This window comes from Pogona vitticeps, chromosome 6, assembly GCF_051106095.1.
Source record: "Pogona vitticeps strain Pit_001003342236 chromosome 6, PviZW2.1, whole genome shotgun sequence".
NCBI lineage: Eukaryota > Metazoa > Chordata > Lepidosauria > Squamata > Agamidae > Pogona > Pogona vitticeps.
The window spans coordinates 67,825,712-67,845,928 of NC_135788.1; the positions used below are offsets into that span (position 1 = coordinate 67,825,712).

A 20,217-nucleotide genomic window follows, 5' to 3' on the forward strand; every position below is an offset into this window, starting at 1 on the left:
GAGAAGATATGCAGGAAACTTTGTAAACCTAAAAATATTAGCAGAAAATAGTCTTCACATACTTTTTTTAACTAACCACACATTTAGATTGCTAAGTATCAAATGTGATATATCTGCTATGCATCCAGCTTCACAGAATGTGCATTAGACCTACGTATACAACAGAGAAAATCCAGAATTCTTACATGGCTATATGACTGGTTAATCTGAAACTATTCTTCTCCAGATTCAGTAAACCAATTATTACTGAATTACTTAGACTTGAGATTTGACCTTAACTTCTTTTAAGATCACAATAATAGGAAGACATGACTGACAAAGTCAGTTATAACAAATCATTGCTGTGTAAGCATAATCCTAAATCAATGTGATAATAAAAGCTATGAATACATGATTTCATGATGATAGGATATGTAGTCAGAGAAATGTAAGATGGAGTCAGACAGGTTCTGTGTGAAGACGATTTGAGAGATATTGGAATGTGTTTTTCTAAGTGCCATGAGAGTGTTTTTCCGGTACAGCATGGTTTGAGATAGAGCTGAAGGTTGAATCAAGGGGCCCGTGGAAGACTCAACATTCTGAGCTATTTGGAGAAGAGATAAAACACCTGGATTTTCATGGGAATCAAGGGAGGAGGAAGGTGTTACAGACCCTTGAAGCTAATTGGTTAAAAGCCAGAAATTGTCAAGAAGAAAGGAGGAGTTAGAGAATGTAGAAAATGGATGATAGGTTATGTGAGAAGGAGAGAGAGATTCAATTCTGTTCTGAGATTCGATTCCATAATGATGGGAGAGAAAGGAACTTAATTGAGAGAGGATGTAAGTAGCCCACCTTAGCCCAGCTTAGTAGTGTTTATTATTTTTATGGGAATTAGTTATTTTATTTAACTGTAATTATCTTTGAATATGTTCTTTATGCTAAAGCTTGAGCAATATAAACTGATTCTATGAAACTCTATTTTTCTAATAAAAATTAATTATAAAAATTCTTACAAAAGGTCTGATCTCTTGAACAGCAGGGTCTGGCTAAATCCAGGAGATGGAGAGGACTACAAACTAGCTATCTTTAAGAGTCCTACCTAACTGAGCTGTTGTGAGTTCTAAGGAATCACAAAGCCCATGTGTCTGTATTTGCACAGTACTTGGTAAAAGTAAAGAGTTCTTTTGAGATTAGACTGGTTCAAAAGTCTTATACTATGCACTGCTGAGGTCTTGGGACTTTCCCCAGCATAAAGGTGGTAGGTAAGTAGCCTGTCAAACTCACTGACCGAGTGCTAAGCGCTCCATAGGGAGACTAGTGCACCACACATGAGACTGCTGGAACATAATGTTCCATTAACAAAGGCCACTGGACACTGAAGTTATAGGAAGCTCATTCACTCCAAATGGAGGTTGGTGTGGTTTCCACTACCAGTCTTCAAAGAATCTTTCATAGGTAAACAAGCAAGGAAGGTAATTTGGTGACAAGTTTCAGGGAAGAGTTCCTCAACAGTGATTTGATATTATATATTCCCTCCTCTGCCTACTACTCTTCTTGTTCCCAAGAACTATAACAAGAATTATGTAATATTCCCATACTGGCCAGCATTGTCTGTGATTGAAAGATGTCTCTCTTTTTTAACACCAAATTAATACATAGCTGGCTTAGTTTGGAGAATACTGAATATTATCAGTGTTCACCGATAATTTATCTACAACAGATTATCTCTGTCCTCCTAGATATCATAGACCTGAACATGAAGAATCATTAACATGCTGCTTGTTACAACCTCCCTTTACCCTTGTTATATGGATGTGAATGATAACCCTTCTTTTCTATCTTTTTCAGCCTCCATGTTCTTAAACAATAGGAAGTCTATCCAGGAGGAAACCTAGCAGCTCTTCACACAGGTTTAAGTGACCAATATTTAGCAAAAAATAACAGATGTAAAGCTGGTTATTTTCCTATCAGTTCTTGCCACTCTCCTATCACAATTTAAGCTCCTAAAACAAATTTTTATTCCCACATTCAAAACAAATCAGTTGGATCTGTGGGTTGGATGAGGTAGTTCTTAAGGAAACCAGTGAGACTTAAGTTAATTATGGTTAACTTACAGAATTATTTCAACAGGACTTGAATGTAACTAACTAAATTGGGTCCAATCCCAGTATAAAGATGCTGTGTTTGCTTTTATTTATCTCATGTTACTCTACATCTCTCATTCATCTCTCCTGTCTTACCCCTTTCTGTTCCCTCTTCCCTCCTTTTCCCTCTTCTGTTGCCTTCACTCCAAGTCAACACTGAGATGATTCATTCCAAGGATCTAGAGCTTTATCTGTCACCGTGTAGAGTGAGGAAATATTAGGTAGATAATCCACAAATCACCATCTATGCTAGTAGTTAACCACCTATGAAACTAGAGAGAACAAATGCATCTCTCAAAAAAGGGTTAAAAAGCTAGAAAGGAGGAGAGGCTCATTTCCTCGAGTAGGGTTTATCAGCTGGCTTTACACTAATTCTAATGCTGTGGTGCCATCCAATCTTTCCACAATACAAGAAGATGCCATCTGAAATTACTTTTAAAAGTGAAGAGCAGCTCTCTGACCAAACCATAACTATAGACTACTAGTTAACAGAAAAATATCTCCTTCCCCTCACAATGAAAAATAATAGCTGCTGCTATACAAAAGGCACAGCCAAGGGCCATGTTTATTTAGATATGTGCTTCACTGCTTTTCTAAGTGGAAGCTGATGACAGATGTGTTTTTAAAGGAAAAAATTAACTTTAGAGATGTCCACATCTGTTCTTTTTCAACCAAGCCTTACAGAATCACACCTCATTTTTCAATGGCAAAGAGAGCAGCATGTTTCCTAGAAAGAATCTAAAAATGCTGGTATAAATGACTGATACTGATTCCTGAATATTTTCCTCTAAAACCACTGAACAATTATGCTTAGCATTCTAGACTTATGCACAAATAAAGGCTGTTTTCAGCAGGTCTGCCATAGTCTACATGGGGCAATGAAGAGTTATGCTCGTTTCTTCTATGAGGTTCCCACTTTTTTTTACTATAGTAAGGGAAACATTTTAACGCAACTAAATTGCATTAATCATCCCCATTTTGAAGCAAACATAATGCTTGACTAATGCTGTTTTCAAGGGGACTGTCTCACATGAACAGAGATGAGATTAAGCAACTAGAGCCATTTTCAATGGTACAGTATCTTCATTCACCTTGTTTATCCTCTAGACCAGTAGTCCCCAACCTTTTTGATACTATGGACTGGTTTAGTTGAAGACCATTCTCCCAAGGACCATGGGGTGGAGTACTTGCTATGCAGTAGGTTGTTGGATGATTGCTTTGAGTCGAGCTCATAAAGGAAATGATGAGCAGGAGCAGGAGGTGAGCTGCAATTGAAGCTCTGCCTCGTGTCAGATCAGCAGCAGCTTAGAACCTAATAGGAGCGCAGGCTCCTATTCGATTCTAATGCCACAGGCACAGCTGACCTAGCAGCAGGAGGAGGGGAGCAGGGAGTGAAGCTCTGCCTCCTGTCAGATCAGCAGTGGCATTAGAACCTAATAGGAGCACATTGACAGGAGGTGGTGCTTCGCTTGCTGCTCACCTCCTGCTTACCACTTATCTGTCCCAGCAGCCCATTCCTTCCAACGCCATGGACCGGGACCAGTCAGTTGGAGACCCCAGCTCTAGAACATCCTGCCTTCATGTCTCTGCCATTTGTCCAAATGTGGGAGAGCACCTCTGTTCATAGCTACTTTTTCTTTGCTCCATCAAACAGATGATTGGCTGATGAAAATGAACAACAACAACAACAACAACAACAACAACAACAACAACAACAACAACAACAACAACAACAACAACAACAACAACAACAGATTATTGGTTGGAAGAGGATTTCATTGTCCTGGGTTTGCTACATTCCATCTATTGTGTCCAATTTAGGGAAAAGACTGTAATGTTATTGTGAAATTTAAAGTAAATTTGGGGATTCTTCTTTAGAGGAATCTTCTGAGGTATTTCAAGAGATATCAAAAGAATTTTTGAAATTTCTAATTTGATGTTCCACACATGCCTAAACTACTGATGGATTTTCCTTTAAGCAAAATTTAAACAGTTTTCCTCAAGAGTTTCATTTCCCTGTGAGATCCTGAACATTCCCTCCTCTTCTTTCCTGTGAGATGAATTCTAGAGGGTTTTATATTTTATCCTGGCAAGTCTTACAAAAACCATTCTACCTCATAATAAAGTCAAGAATATTCTTAAGTACTCTTTCTGTACTAGTTGCTTTTTTCTTTCTTCCGCCAAACTACAGTGTAAAGCTCATGAAATTTGACTTAATTTTCAAGCTAAAATATAAAGACCTACTAGATGGGGACAATGAAACCTTGTTAAAATAAAACCTCTAACAGGAAATTTTGTAATGTAGGGAACTCTCTTGAAGAGTCTTGAGTCATTTCACAGACATGTTAGGGATAAATTCAGGTGCTATTCCAATGAAATCAGTTTTGAAACTATAGCTACTTCCTCTCTTCTTTCTTCATGTTCTCCTCACCCCCAAAATAGATTTGTATGAGAATGAGGGAAGGAAGCAATGGAGAGAAAATGGCCTCATTCATTAAGATGCCAGTAAAAAAAAAAAAAAACACCTTTCAGGTAAAAGGCTTTCAAAAAAATATATCCCATATGCATTCATTTTCAGATTCTTAAAAAGAAGTATTTTCCCAAAGCAACTCTCTTAAATTATACATAATGAAGGAGCAGATGTGTAGCTATTTTTAGGGCCAGAGAACCATATAAGAAATGGTCCTTCAGTATATACTCAGGAATTATAAAAATCACAAGATTCACAGGATATTAAAGAGCCCAGTATTAACCAGTGGGGCCCATGAGAGTTAAGACTTAAGTGCAAAAGAAAGCCACTCAATTCAGGCCCTCTGCGTGCCTAGACAAAACCGACCAAACACATACTAGTATCCATAGAATATGGAACTATAGTCATCACATGAGGAAAACACACAAATGGACTCAGCATTTATACTTTGCAGTCATGATTTTAAATCCCAAACCGGTGATTTTCTACTGTAGCCTTTTCCTCACTAGACAACAATATTTCTGGAAGAGGAACAGCTTCTCTTGGAATTAGACAAAGTGGAATACTGATTTATGAAAATAGGAAGCTTATTTATTATTTTCATTGAGACATTTCTTTAACACAGCAGGATCTACTCTGACTGGCAGTAGCTGTCCAGGGTCTCAGGTAGGGATCTTCCTCATTGTGCATGACTCTGTCCTTTTTAAATGAAGATGCCGAAAACTCAAGCTAAGACCTTCTGTACAACTAAGTACATGTCCCCAAAAAATTTCTATTTAAAAAGATTTTGCAATCACAACAGCATCTAAAGTAACCATCTTCTATTCATTGAACAAATTAAATATTACATTACATCTATGTTGTTACTTTGTTCACCGGTTCTTTGGTAGGATGAGCTGCAACAAATAAACATAACCAAAATATTCTTCCATGATAAAAGATGTTATCCTTACTCATATAATGCAAATTCATAATTTTAAATGAATCTCTCAAAAGGAATTGTTTTGGGTTATTATATTTATGAGGACTACACTTGTAAGAAAGCACTGCAGAGTGATTAATATTCTATGGGAAAATTAAAAAGATTAGCCCTACCACATCAAATCTCCATTATACTTTTCCATTCTCAGGCTGGCTTTCTTTCCAGTTTCCTAAGATCTTCAAAAGAGGAGAAGGATAATATCTAAAGCACTGGGGAAATTTTCATTCCTTCAGCAGGGCAGAACACAAAGAAAGAAAGGGAATTGTGGAACAGACATTGCATATATATGTTTTTGGAAAGGCTAGGAGAGGAGAGTCCCTGTGGAAGGTGAGCTCATGTACAAATGCAGCTGGCGAGGTGCTTATTTTATCACCCCTGCCCAAAAAAGTGCTAGCAGTCCAAGGACATAACAAAAGAAAGTCATATGGCTCTTCTTCATGTAAGTAAGATTTCACGAAGATTTATTAAACACAGAAATGTATCTTTTTCTTTTCTTTTTCTCCATTTTAAAGACTTCTTATCACTGCCTTTCCTCTCAGTGGCTTATCATGCTTTTAGAAAGAAATGCATTAATTGTACCTATACCTTATCTCAGACTATACATAGAATATGCCACTTTAGTCACAATTTAATTCATAGATACTGAATACCATCTGAGATCAGTTAACTTTCTTCCTGCCAGGCCAATAATTCCTGCTAGGACCAAAGCAAAAAACATGTTAAAGCACTTTTCAAAGACACTGCCCTGGCCACATTGGAACAACTAAGAAAGAAATAGGATATCACCCACAGGTGAAAAAAAAATTCTGCAGGGGCTTTAGCATTCTACTACCATATCAAATCTCTCTGTACGCATTATACATCAGGACTTTATGCATAAAAAACTAAATCTACACACAACTAAAGGAAAAAGTTGCTAATCCTTTCCCTCTACTCAGAAGCATCTAATTTTTTCTTTAAAATGAGTATTTAGACAAAGATACAGTTCTATGCAACTAATAAAAAAATACAAATCAAAATATATATTAGTCTGAATAAAGATCATTTAGCTCCCAGTACTGAAGCTGAGGTTTCCTCTCCCATTCCTAGCCATTGCTACTAGACTATCTAAGGAGCATCTTGATATGAAAGAGAGAAAAATCAGAAAAACACAGGGAGCTGTCCACCATACCGTTGCTGAGATGGCTGCTTCCTCTCCCTAAAAGCCACCACAAAGCCAGTTGTCCCATCTCACCCTGTGGGTGGAGAGGTTTGCTTTAAAAAGTTATTTCTACTGAAGTTCATATCTTCATTGTTTTTGAATAGTATGCTCCATGAGGTTCATCTGAAATGTGGCAGATAAATATCTTAAACAATTGATAAATAAATGGTATTCTACTGATCCAATTAACTTTCTTCTCATGAAACAGCAGTATGATGCATATTGCTTTCCCCGACACTCAGGAAATGTCAGAAAATATGGCTGCAGCCCTATCCTGGCTTATCTGGGAGTGAGGAGACATGTATGCACTGTTTAAAAGAATTCAAGAAAATGAAATTTTAGGAGAATGAAAGTTGGGTTTTCAGACATCTGATAGAAATGTAACTCCTGACTGAATCAAAAATTCTTCTTATCCATTTAGCAAACACTGTGTGACATAATCATAGGCAGGATCCTGCCTAAACCACAAAAAGATTAGTCCAAAGTAATATTTCAGACAATATTGTAAGTAGGAAGCATATGAGCTCCAGTATTTAGGATTACTATTTTAAAATGACAGAGTGAGAAATAAAACGTGCAATGGCCAGAATCCAACCGCTGATTTATCCTTGCATACACATCAGGCATATGGCCAGGAACAAAACCAACACTTTGTGAATTAGCAGCAAGTTGCCACCAGGATTTATACCATTTCACTAAGCCTAAATTTGCCAACTGGATTCCTATTAATAGATGGGGAGAAATGAAAAAAATGAATTAGAGAAAATATGTAACAAATTATAAAAAGGAGAGTAAGTTTATATTAAATATGTCATGATATAAAGATATACATATTGAATATATGAATAAATGTATCATAGTTAATAAATACATTGTAAATATATCAGTACATATATTTATACAAAAGAAGGCCTTTTTCGTTATTGTTTTATTTACTTCCACTCCCTTTCCAAGAGAGGCCAGACCAGGCCTCCCCCCCCTTTTTTTTTTCTTTTTTGTTCTTCTTTTTTTTGGTCCTTCTACTAGCAGCCCAAGACTTCGCTGTTGCAGCAGGCTTTCAGCAACTGCCTGCTTAGTTTAGGGGGAAAGCTTTTAATTTACTTATGCTGTGCTACTTTTTTAAAATGTGTTTTTAAATTGCTTTTAATCTTATTATGTTTTTATATTATAGTTAATTTAATTGCATTTTAACACGATAGCCTGTTCTATGTTTTTCCTTGTACTTGTTTTTAATATGTAGCTGTTTTAATCTTGTTCTGAGCCAACTTTGGTCCCACTCTGGGATAAAGCAGGCTCCAGATCAAATGAATGACAATATTAATCAAAGAACCCACACATCTTAGCTCTATACATGCCTTGGCAGATCCATATTGTTAAGTCCTCTTGTATACCAGGCATTATATAAATTCACTCTGGTGCATGAGTTGGTTGTGACAATAATGATTTGCTTGTCCAGAAAGTCTTAATCTGTTCACTTTTCAAGGACTGAGGTGTGATGTTTTCAACAGATAAAATTCCTCCTGTCATTGCATCTCTTCCTATATATTTACAACTCAATTTGGAGTCTGCTTATGTACTTATCCTGCAACCCTACAATGTTTTGGATCATGCTTGGAAAGAAGCACACCAGGAACCTTTAGAGCTTTTGAGATGCAGGGTGATAACGGCTGACACTTTTGGGCAGGATAAGCAGGGGTTGAAATCTCTGTTCAACCATGGGGTGACTGTGGGCAAGTAACTATATAGCTCACAAGAGTCTGTGTATCTTTACATCCTGCTGATCTCCTCGGAGAGCAGACAAGATACAAACCGAATATACAGACAGAAAAAGATCTCAAAGTGGGAATAAGCTACACTTGACAAGAAACAGAGCATATAACAACCTTATGAAGAGCTGTAACTCAAAGCTAAGTGACATGGACATCATGTTGGGAGTGACATCAGAACCAAGCCTCTCTGTGTATCCCAGGAGCACTGGAAATGCACTATTAGAAGCTACCCCAAAGTGCAAGAGACATTAGACAGCACTCTAGCCCTTCCTTCTGAGCCTTTGAACACTGTTAAAGGGCAAAATGCGATTCACTCTCTCGTTTACAATACGTTTTTCAAACCACTGCTGAAACACAACAACAATAAAACACACTGCCATGCGAGCCATATACAGAAAGCAATTCACTAACATTCCAAAAGCATCTAAGTTCCTTTTGCTTTTGGTTTTAATAAGGCTCTAGGAAGAAATGAGGACAAAATCCATAAAATCCTTTTGGATATATATATATATATATATATATATATATATATATATATATATATATATATATATATATATATATATATATATATATATATATATATATATATATATATATATATATATATATATATATATATTCATTAAATGAGTAATAAAATCATTAACTATACACAGCAACAACAGCAACAAAAAATGAAGCACCAAATTTGGGAGTCATGCACAATGATTACAAAACAATATTGTAATAGGAGAAAGTGTCTGGCTATTTAATATAGGGGCACAGGAATCCTTTAAAACAATAAAATGCAGAATACCTCCTTCCTCATGTGTTTTCTTCTAAATTCACTCTCAGTACAAGCAAGGAACACTGGATGACTCAAAGCCTAAACTTGCATTTAAATTGGCTATGAATTGTTTACAGCATTTACTTACATCTGCTCTTAAAATAAGAATGAAAGGTAATAAATGTGTACCTCACATTACTCTCAGAACACAAAATGGTTGCTTTTTATACAGTTCTGAGGCTTTATTTCAGTGATCCCAGATTATCCCAACACATTTTTTATTTTCCACCCTCAACCATAAGAGGAGATTTGATAGGACTGGTACTCAGCACACTTTAAGGCAGTAAATTTGCTTGCTCAGTTTTAAAATCCTTATATTTCCAGTGAGCATGGTCTCCATTTTGTTATCTGTTTTAATTCTTAGGTCTTCCGTGTTAACTTTTAATTTTGGCACAGGTAAAATAATACCTACTATTCCCTTGAGAACCAGGTAGCTTTCTATGAAAACCACTAGGTGGTGTCAGAAAATGAGAAGGTTATAGACAATACTCTAAACTCAGTCCCCAGTTTTTCAGCCTCTGTTCCAAAACTTATGTTGTATGGGCTTTAGTCTTGTATCATATTCAGGAAATAAAACATGTGTCTTTCTCAAAATACACCAACATTTGCAGTGCCATTTTCCAGCATATTTTTAAAATATACCTATTTGGCTAAAAGAGGATTAGCTTTTCTGATCTCATACTTAAGAATCTAGACAACAAAAAGTGTAAATAGCAACTAATTATAGAGTCAGTTCATGCAATTTTATAAACCAGTGCATCTGGTTGCACTCCTAGCATATGTAGATTTTGAAATTATGTAGGAACTAGATTTAAAGGATACTGTAAATGATTGTTTCTGAAGAAGTAACTGTGTCTCAACATGCTGGCAGAAGGAAAAAATTAAGTGTAGCACTTTAATACTAACTGCTTTATTTCAGCTGGAGCTTTCATGGATCAAAATCCACTTCCCCAGTCACAGGAGTGCAAATACATGTCCTTTACGTTTATACATGCCCTCCTGGCCAGGTGAGGATGCAGACAATAGACAAAGTGACAATGGTTCATTAATGCAAGAATCAAGCTGTTAATTACATCAATTAGCAATTCTGGGTAGGGTAATAATCTTAAAGTCAGGTGGACTTGTTTGTCACAGGAATACTAAGAGATTATTATTGAACAGAGGTCAAGAGTCTGTCAAGTGAGACATTTGTCTTATATCCATATTGGAGAAAATGGTGTGATTATTAAGTGGATTTTCATCCATGATATTTCACACTGTAATAAAACTGTTAGTCTTTAATTATAATACTGTAGTAACTTCATAAAGTCAAGTGTGTACACACACACAGACACAGACAGACAGACAGACAGACAGACACACACACACACACACACACACACACACACACACACACACACGGATATATATATATCCAGAGTACTGGTATGCCACTAGATGGTGCGGTGTAGAAATGTTACACACACACACAAACACACACAACCCATCAGCTTTGAGTAATCCTCTCATGATTCTGCTCCCAGCAATAATGGTTGCCACACAAATTACTCCACCTGATTTGCCTTTTATATCTAGTCTTCCTGGCACCCAGCTGCAGTTTGTGACAGGTACTAGATAGATGGACACTAGCCAATATCCCATTCTACCTCAGGTCTAACTGTGACACTGTGCTGCTATGTCAATAGCAGTTTTGGTCCTGGTGAAGGGAACAGAAAAGCTTTTTTTAAATTATGATTGTCCCTTTGGACTGACTCGGCTTGGCTTTATGCTGTGCTGCCAGAATACAGCAAAGCACCAAGTCAGGATTTTTCATATAAAAACAAATGTTCTTATTTTCAGCTGGCAAACAATGGCAAATTTGACAAAAGTGACTTTCCCAGACAATTTGAGCCCCACATTTTACAGCAGCTTTGTCCAATGAAAACTTCTGGAGAACTCCAAAGCTTGCCTTCTTTAAAACCTTTTTAGTGATCCGATAAAGATTTTGCCCAACCAGAGACTTTGTTTCCAGAACAACTGTTATACAGTAAGTTTTTATCACAAAACAATGAAATACTGTATAGCTATGAATGATATACATACAATAATGCATAGTTTGTGAAATGTTAGTGAGTTATGGTGTTAAAAACAATTATAAAGCAAGCTGAGATGCAACATCTAATAAGAAATGTTGTCATTCATTCTGTCAGCTGGTGAAGATATACTCAGAGATGGACAGAATACGCTATGTGGGAAAGAAACAGAAATGTTAACTTGAGAATAAGCATCTGGATTCCCCCTGCAACAAATAAGTAACCACTAAGCACATCCTTTTAACTGTCCTGAAAGCCCTCCTCCCATCTTCTGGATAAGGAAAAAATGGAAGATGATGCTGTTAAAAAAAGCACTCAAGTCAAGTATTTCTGCCCAAGGGGGTAGGGAGGAACCGATACACAAAACATGACAAACACTGCTATTGGCTTTATCAAGCACTCCAAGAAAAATATAAGTACTGTTTGTTTGTTTGTTTGTTTGTTTGTTTGTTTGTTTGTTTATTTTATATCCTGCCTATCTGGTCGGATTAGGACCACTCTAGGCGGTTTCCTTGTTTTCTGGCAATCACCTAACACCAAACTGTGTATGTTGCTATGAGCTATCAGTTTAGAACCACATATAGTGACCCGAACAGGGCTTTAAAGGTAAATGAGATATTTAAGAAGTGACTTTACCAATTCCATACACCCTGTGAGTTTCCATGACAGAGTGTGGATTGAAACCCAGGCCTTTTGAGTCCATCTAACTCTATCCACTACACCAGTGGTTCTTAACCTTTGTTACTCGGATGCTTTTGAACTGCAACTCACAGAAACCCCAGTCAGCACAGCTGGTGGTGAAGGCTTCTGGGAGTTGCAGTCCAAAACTCCTGAGTAACCCAAGGTTAAGAACCAGTGCACTACACCACACTGGATATTTCAAGCTTTGTCCTCGTTTATTCTTTAGTTGTTAAGTCGTGTCCGACTCTTCATGACCCCATGGTCCAGAGCACTCCAGGCCCTCTTATCTTCCACTGCCTCCCAGAGTTAGGTCAGATTCATGTTCATAGCTTCGATGACACTGTCCAACCATTTCATCCTCTGTCGTCCCCTTCTCCTCTTGCCTTCATTCTCTCCCAATATCAGGGTCTTTTCCAGGGAGATTTCTCTTCTCATGAGATGGCCAAAGTATTGGAGCCTCAGCTTCAGGATCTGTCCTTCCAGTGAGCACTCGGGGTTGATTTCCTTCAAAATGGATAGGCTTGTTCTTGCAGTCCAGGGGGCTCTGAAGAGTCTCCTCCAGCACCACAATTTAAAATCATCAATTCTTCGGCAGTCAGCCTTCTTTATGGTCTAGCTCTCACTTCCATACATTGCTACTGGAAAAACCATAGCGGACCTTTTTTGGCAAGGTGATGTCTCTGCTTTTTAAGATGTTGTCTAGGTTTGTCATCGCTTTCCTCCCAAGAAACAGGTGCCTTTTAATTTTGTGGCTGCTGTCACCATCTGCAGTGATCATGAAGCCCAAGAAAGTAAAATCTGTCACTGCATCCATGTCTTCCCCTTCTATTGGCCAGGAGGTGATGGGACCAGTGGCCATGATCTTAGTTTTTTTGATGATGAGCTTCAGACCATTTTTTGCACTCTCTTCTTTCACCCTCATTAAGAGGTTCCTTAATTCCTCCTCATTTTCTGCCATCAGAGTGGTATCATCTGCATATTGGAGGTTATTGATATTTCTTCCGACAATCTTAATTCCAGCTTGGGAATCATCCAGTCCTGCCTTTCGCATGATGTATTCTGCATATAAGTTAAATAAGCAGGGAGACAATACACAGCCTTCTCGTACTCCTTTCCCAATTTTGAACCAATCAGTTGTTCCATATCCAGTTCTCACTGTTGCTTCCTGTACTACATATAGATTTCTCAGCAGATAGATAAGGTGGTCAGGCACTCCCACTTCTTTAAGGATTTTCCATAGTTTGCTGTGATCCACACAGTCAAAGGCTTTTGTGTAGTCAATGAAGCAGAAGTAGATGTTTTTCTGGAACTCTCTGGTTTCTCCATAATCCAGCGCATGTTAGCAATTTGGTCTCTAGTTCCTGTGCCCTTTCGAAATCCAGACTGTACTTCTGGGAGTTCTCCGTCCACATATTGCTGAAGCCTACCTTGTAGGATTTTGAGCATAACCTTGCTAGTGTGTGAAATGAGTGCAATTGTACGGTAGTTGGAGCGTTCTTTGGCACTGCCCTTCTTTGGGATTGGGATGTAGACTGATCTTTTCCAATCCTCCGGCCACTGCTGAGTTTTCCAAACTTGCTCGCATATTGAGTGTTGCACCTTAATTGCGTCATCTTTTAACTGGAATGCCATCACCCCCACTGGCCTTGTTGTTAGCCATGCTTTCTAAGGCCCACTTAACTTCACTCTCCAGGATGTCTAGATCAAGGTCAGCAACCACACTATCTGGGTTGTCCAGGACATACAGATCTTTCTGGTATAATTCCTCTGTGTATTCTTGCCACCTCTTCTTGATATCTTCTGCTTCTCTTAGGTCCCTCCCATTTTTGTCCTTTATCATGTCTATCTTTGAACGAAATGTTCGTTTAACATCTCCAGTTTTCTTGAACAGATCTCTGGTTTTTCCCTTTCTGTTATTTTCCACTATTTCTTTGCACTGTTCATTTTAGAAGGCCCTCTTGTCTCTCCTTGCTATTCTTTGGAAGTCTGTATTCCATTTTCTGTAACTTCCCCTATCTCCCTTGCATTTTGTTTCCCTTCTCCTCTCTGCTATGTGTAAGGCCTCGTTGGACAGCCACTTTGCTTTCTTGCATTTCCTTTTCTTTGGGATGGTTTTTGTTGCTGCCTCTTGCACAATCTTACGAGCCTCCATCCATAGTTCTTCAGGCACTCTGTCCACCAAATCAAGTTCCTTAAATCTGTTCTTCACCTCTACTGTGTATTCATAGGGGATTTGGTTTAGATTATACCTGACTAGCCCAGTGGTTTTTCCTACTTTCTTTAGTTTAAGCTTGAGTTTTGCTATAAGAAGCTGATGATCAGAGCCACAATCAGCTCCAGGTCTTGTTTTTGCTGACTGTATAGAGCTTCTCCAACTTTGGCTGCAGAGAATATAATCAATCTGATTTCGGTATTGCCCATCTGGTGATGTCCATGTGTAGAGTCACCTCTTGTGTTGTCGGAAAAGAATGTTTGTGATGACCAGCTTGTTCTCTGGACAAAACTCTATTAGCCTTTGCCCTGCTTCGTTTTGAACTCCAAGGCCAAACTTACCTGTTGTTCCTTTTATCTCTCGACTCCCCCTACTTTAGCATTCCAGTCCCCTATAATGAGAATATCATCTTTCTTTGCTGTCAGTTCTCTTCCTCTCTTCCTCTTTTGTTGTAGTGGCTTCCACTACTTCTAATCTCTGTCTTACATCCGTCCATCCTTCAGGGCTTCTTTTCCCTTCTTCCTGTAGAATGACTGGCACTCGGACAGAGGTGCCTTCAGATCCACTCCCAGGTGGACAGTTAGGTTCCTTTAATATGTTGCAAGAGCATGGTAACTTGACATGCTAACACAAAGCTGATTTTAGTCACCACCTTTTCAGAATTGCAAGACTGTCAGGAAGCTCAACATTTCTTTAGCTCTGAAGTGACCAAGCTTTCAGAAATGAATTTGATCATAATATTCAACCCCTCTGCCTGTTCTCCCAATGTTAGATGTTGACCTCACTTTGATTTTCAACTGCATTTTATCCATGTCTGATTTCCAGGCCACCATATCTACACCTACTCAAGAAGATTTCCTCCACTGCTTGTCATATTTAGTGAAACTAAGATTCCATCCTGGATCCCAAAATGTTACTTATTAATTATTTTGTATTCGTACATTTTCAACTGACTTTGGAATATTTTCAGTTGCAATTATTCAGTACATTTAATAGCATATAAAGAAAACTCCAAATCAAATGAAACAATTATTTCACCAGCACACGGTGTTATAATGTGGATCTTTCACAGGACTGATTTACTGCAGAATTGAATGATATTTTTCCAGTCTCCAATTGCAGAGGATAGAGGTGAAAATTACATTTTGATTATGTATTACTGCACGGCACAGCTGGTGCTACTTTTTCATGCAAATAATCCTGGCTGAAACAGGTGAGGAACTTTCTTTAAATGCATTTGCTATGCAAAAATTTACCAAAAAGAACTTTTAAATATAAAGCCTGATGTCTATCTTATTTCCAAGCAGTTTCACTGGTGGTATTTGAATCTGCAAAACTTTAGTCATCTTGAGGAAACACACAAGCCGTCATCCAGCAGCAGGAAATCTACATAGCTTTAGTTTTCCCATTCTTGGCTCTGTAGCCAGGGATCCTTAACTTGATCAGCTGCCAATGAGACACAGATCACAACACAATGTCCTGGTCTGTATCACCGAGGAATCTGCAAGTTACTGTATTTTTGTAGCCTCTGAATGAGTATCAACCTGTCCTTGCTAACCATATGGATACCACTTACAGTACATATTTCAAATTACAGTGGGAAAAAGAGATATAATTGCCAAGTGCCTACTTAAATTTTGCTGACTGTTATCACTACACTGATGTTAGGAAACTAGGTAACAGCCAACTGTCAAAAGAAAACAACATGGATGGACAACGGTAACACAAAAATGACAACAGATATAATTTGAAACTGATGAAAAATACAGAAATAAATGTTTAAGTAGTTTGATGGAAAGTAAAATAAACTAGATGGACTCACTACACAGTAAGCATCTATATACATAATAGAAAAATTACTTCAAGAGGAAAAGCTACATCTCCGTCTGGAGTAGAGCCACAGTGAGAAAAGGCCTTCCGTTCTTCCCCTACTTGTAGCTTCTGCAGTGTCAATACTCTACACTGTTCCCAAGCCCTTTCTATTACAGTGGGGTTCAAAGCAGGGATAAATATGAATCTGAAATCCCAAAAGGACTTGTGATGTTCAAGGAAATAATTGATCTGAAAAGCTGACAGATGAGGAGGGATTACATGCACAAACTTACTAGCTCTGCCACCCTCCAAATTATTCCCTCTCAATGCTGCTTTTCCTGAAACCTGAACAAACAAGCAAAAGGGAGGGGAGGGGGAGTTCCAATATGCATGTTTTAGTCTAGTCTCTCTGTGAAACAAGCTACCCAGTTAGCTATACACATACAACATGACATCATTGCCTAGGACTATATCACCTTGTCTAGCTGTGTCTTAAGCTTTACATGCTTTGAGTATCCCTCAATCCTGTCAGAGTCAGCCAGCACAGGTGTGCTGACTAGGGATCATGGGAACTGCAGTCCGGCACACTGGAAGGGCACCAGGCGGACAGGGCAGATGTGTACCCTTAACAGTCATTTAATGGGGAAAGAATCAACACTTGTCAGTTAAGTCTTGACCCACCAACTCAGATACAGCTAAGATGGGATTTATCAACAATCATGAAAGTGTAACATCACAAAACAAGACCTAACATTGGTACTGGAATAATATGATAATGGAAACAAAAAGGGATCAAACCAATCCAAATGGGTGTGATCAGAATGCAAGAAGGCAGACAAGAGGTCATTCCCTTGAAGATGGTTCTCCAAAGCAAGGAAAATAATTGCAATATATTAAGCAAAGGTTGAAAAAACTAAACTGTCTTCCCCTATATCATGGAGACGATCTCTCTCCTTCATTATCATTGTGTAATCATAAAGTCAAAGAAATAGGATCAGACATAGGGTCGGCACAATAGTAAGACAAATTTCTTTGCCCTGATAAATATGCAAAAGATATTGCCTCTGTGGATATCTGTTAACCTCAAAATGAAGTGAATTCACACAATACAATCTTGCATGCTTCTCCTTTAACAGTGTGGGTCTATGGGGACAAAGCTGTGTATCTGCCATTAAACTAACTTTTTTTCCTCACCCTCTGAGTCTGTGAAACTGCTCCTTCCTTCTTGTTGCTTCCTTTGTTGGCTGCCTTTCCTCTCTCTTCCCATTTGTGCTCTCCAAAGATAGATGTATGGAGATAAAGTTCCTCTCTCTCTCTCTCTCTCTCTCTCTCTCTCTCTCTCTCTCCCCCTCCCTCTCCCCCCTCTCTATCTAAAAGAACAAAGCTTATGAACATTAAGTAGGTTTTTTTCCCTTTAACCAAGAAGACCCCTAGACTGATCATTTTTCCTTTTCCACAGGGTGGGGTCAGATTAGCAATTCTCTCTGCATGAAAACAGGGGAAAATACATTTCAGATTTCTCCAACAGAGAGAACCACAGCTGTTAATGAGGTAAACAGAATATACTGCAGTTGACACCATTTCACATTTTAATCTGCACGAGCAAGGTGCAAGGGACATGTGTTATATTCTGCTGTGGCCTCTTACTAGACTTTTCAGAGATCCCCAAAGTGATCAGAACATCCTTTTACTCTTCATACAAATCAGTGAATGTCTGCTCCTCCAAATTGGAGGAGGGAGAGTGTGGCTCTCCAGATATTTTTGAGCTGAGCATTTCAGACCTAAGGCTGATCAGGCTGCAGCCCAACAATGTCTGAAGATCCACATGTCCCTTGCTCCTGCTATAAATCACACATTATGGGTTTGAGATGCAAATCAGACACATTGACTAATGGCCACATCATGGGACACCATACTCAAACATTTCAGGATGAGGTACCCATTTGTTGAGAACACATATTGTTCTCAACATCAGTCATAAGAAAACAGAGTAGAGAAGGATGCACTGTGCCAGAGCAGTGTTGTGGTGGTGACTCAATAACAAAGCTGAAATTTGGGGGCAGGGAGAGTTCTCTAAGTATCCCCTGAGCATCTGCCAGATGGTGAATTGGGGAACAAGGCACCCCTGCCTTACATTAATCCATCTTCACACTATACCTTATCTCCTAAAATGACAGATTTCCAATAACGAAAAGCAAATTCAGAGGTAGCCAGTAAATGTCCTTAAAATGAGCATACTGCAGATTTCTGCAATATTGGTTTAGGAATTGCCCTCCCTTTGCATCAGTCTCTCGCTTAACTTGCTACTAAATTAGAAGTGAATTAGGAGTATGTGAAGTGAGCACTACACAGCAGTGTATTATCTCAGTCTAAAAAGACTGCCCTCAAGCATGTATGTTTTTCTGCCACAATTATGCTTGTGTTACTGGCGCCCCATGGGAGTGCATGAAGAGTCCAAAACTATTGTGGAGGGGCAGATCATTAGATTATGTGCCCACAGGGCTTCCATATGGAATATCTATCCTTGCAGCTGCTGTGCTTATTGTGCGGACATTTGCCAATTATCTCTGCACTTGCTCTTCATAGTGCAAATACATCATGTTTGGATATGCTTTTAGAATATGTCTTCCCATCTTTCCCCAAAGCAGTGCTAAAAGTGTGCTATGTGCTAAAATAGCTTTCTCTCACTGTGTGGCAAATGTGGTAAATATTATGGCCACTAACATATGGTGGTAAGTGGCAATGAAATACAGAAGGTGCAGCCTATATTTCACCATGCACTTTGCCTTCCCATGTGACCTGTCCCTGGAAAAAATATTCAGAGCTGCAGTCTGCAAGCCAGAAGGATCCTAGATTCATCATAAAATGTTTCACAAACAAAGGCTCTAATCACTGACAAGATGTTGCTTTTACTGCTTCCTACTACATGTTGTGGGAATCTTCTAGACCTAAATCAATTTTTCAAACAAGTGGCCCCATGAGATACCACACACATTCCATTTGAAAGCAATTTATAAAAAGTGCTTCAGCAGCTGAACATAAATCCACTGCACTCTCTGGACATGTCTGCAGTAATGTGCAATGGTTTCATTCCCTTATGGTCATCAGGGGTTATTATTCATCTATTTTCAAGTGGCTTCCAGAGGCTATGTTTTTGTCCTCAGTCTTTTGTACCTCTTGGTGCCTGGGAAACAACATTTTTCAACATTTTCTGAGGTGTCTATTCAAGCAAACATTTATGAACTCCGGCAAAGCCCCAAGCCAATAAAAATGTAGGTTCTCATCAGGGGCAGCCTATTAATGGCCCACATTTATGGTTTGTACTATGTAAACTTAAGTCTTTCCTTGTCAGTGGAAGCAATCAATTCTAGCTTGTTAATTAGGAAGGTTTTATGAACTGGTGCTTGTCAACTTTCAACATCATTATGTGTGTTTAGTAAATTTCCCCTAGTTTGTATACAATCTGGGGAGGGGGGAGGATACAAAAGGATCCTGGGAAGCAAATGTTGCAAAAGAATAGTGATGTGTCTACCTTTGTTACTTATTGCCACCAACACATAGACCAGGGGTTGGGTGGTAAGTAGGGCAATATGTGGTATTTAAAAAAAATACTCCCACAGTCATGCTTAGAAATACCCTATAGGTTAGGACACAAGCCCAAAGCCTTCCTTCTACACCAATTTTAATTAGGTGAAACAGTTGGCTCCCATCAGGTCTAATGGCAGAATAGAGAAAATTATTTTTGTTTTGTTTTAAACTCAGGAATGCCTTCTATTTCCATTTCTACTAAAGTACAAATGAATTTACTAACTCACTTTTTAATGCATTTCTATTTCTACTAACCACATCAGACAACAGAAATTGTATAGAGTACCTTTTCTATTCCTGGGCATCTCCTTTTTGAGATGTTTGTTTGTTCCACAAGATTATGCACAAAGTAACTGTTAAAAAAAAATACTGGGTTCAGGCAAAATTGGGAGAAAAGAGAATTCTACCTGCAATGTCTCACCCGCTCACACAGGTCACTGTGAGATATTGTAGTCATGAAGTGACAAGCCACCATGTG

General features: G+C 38.5%; 1 protein-coding gene across 3 annotated transcripts in view; it reads right to left on the reverse strand.

The window, feature by feature from the left end:
* BMPER (BMP binding endothelial regulator) overlaps positions 1 to 20,217 on the reverse strand; it is a 240,960-nt gene that overhangs the window by 138,801 nt on the left and 81,942 nt on the right. The window lies entirely within an intron of this gene.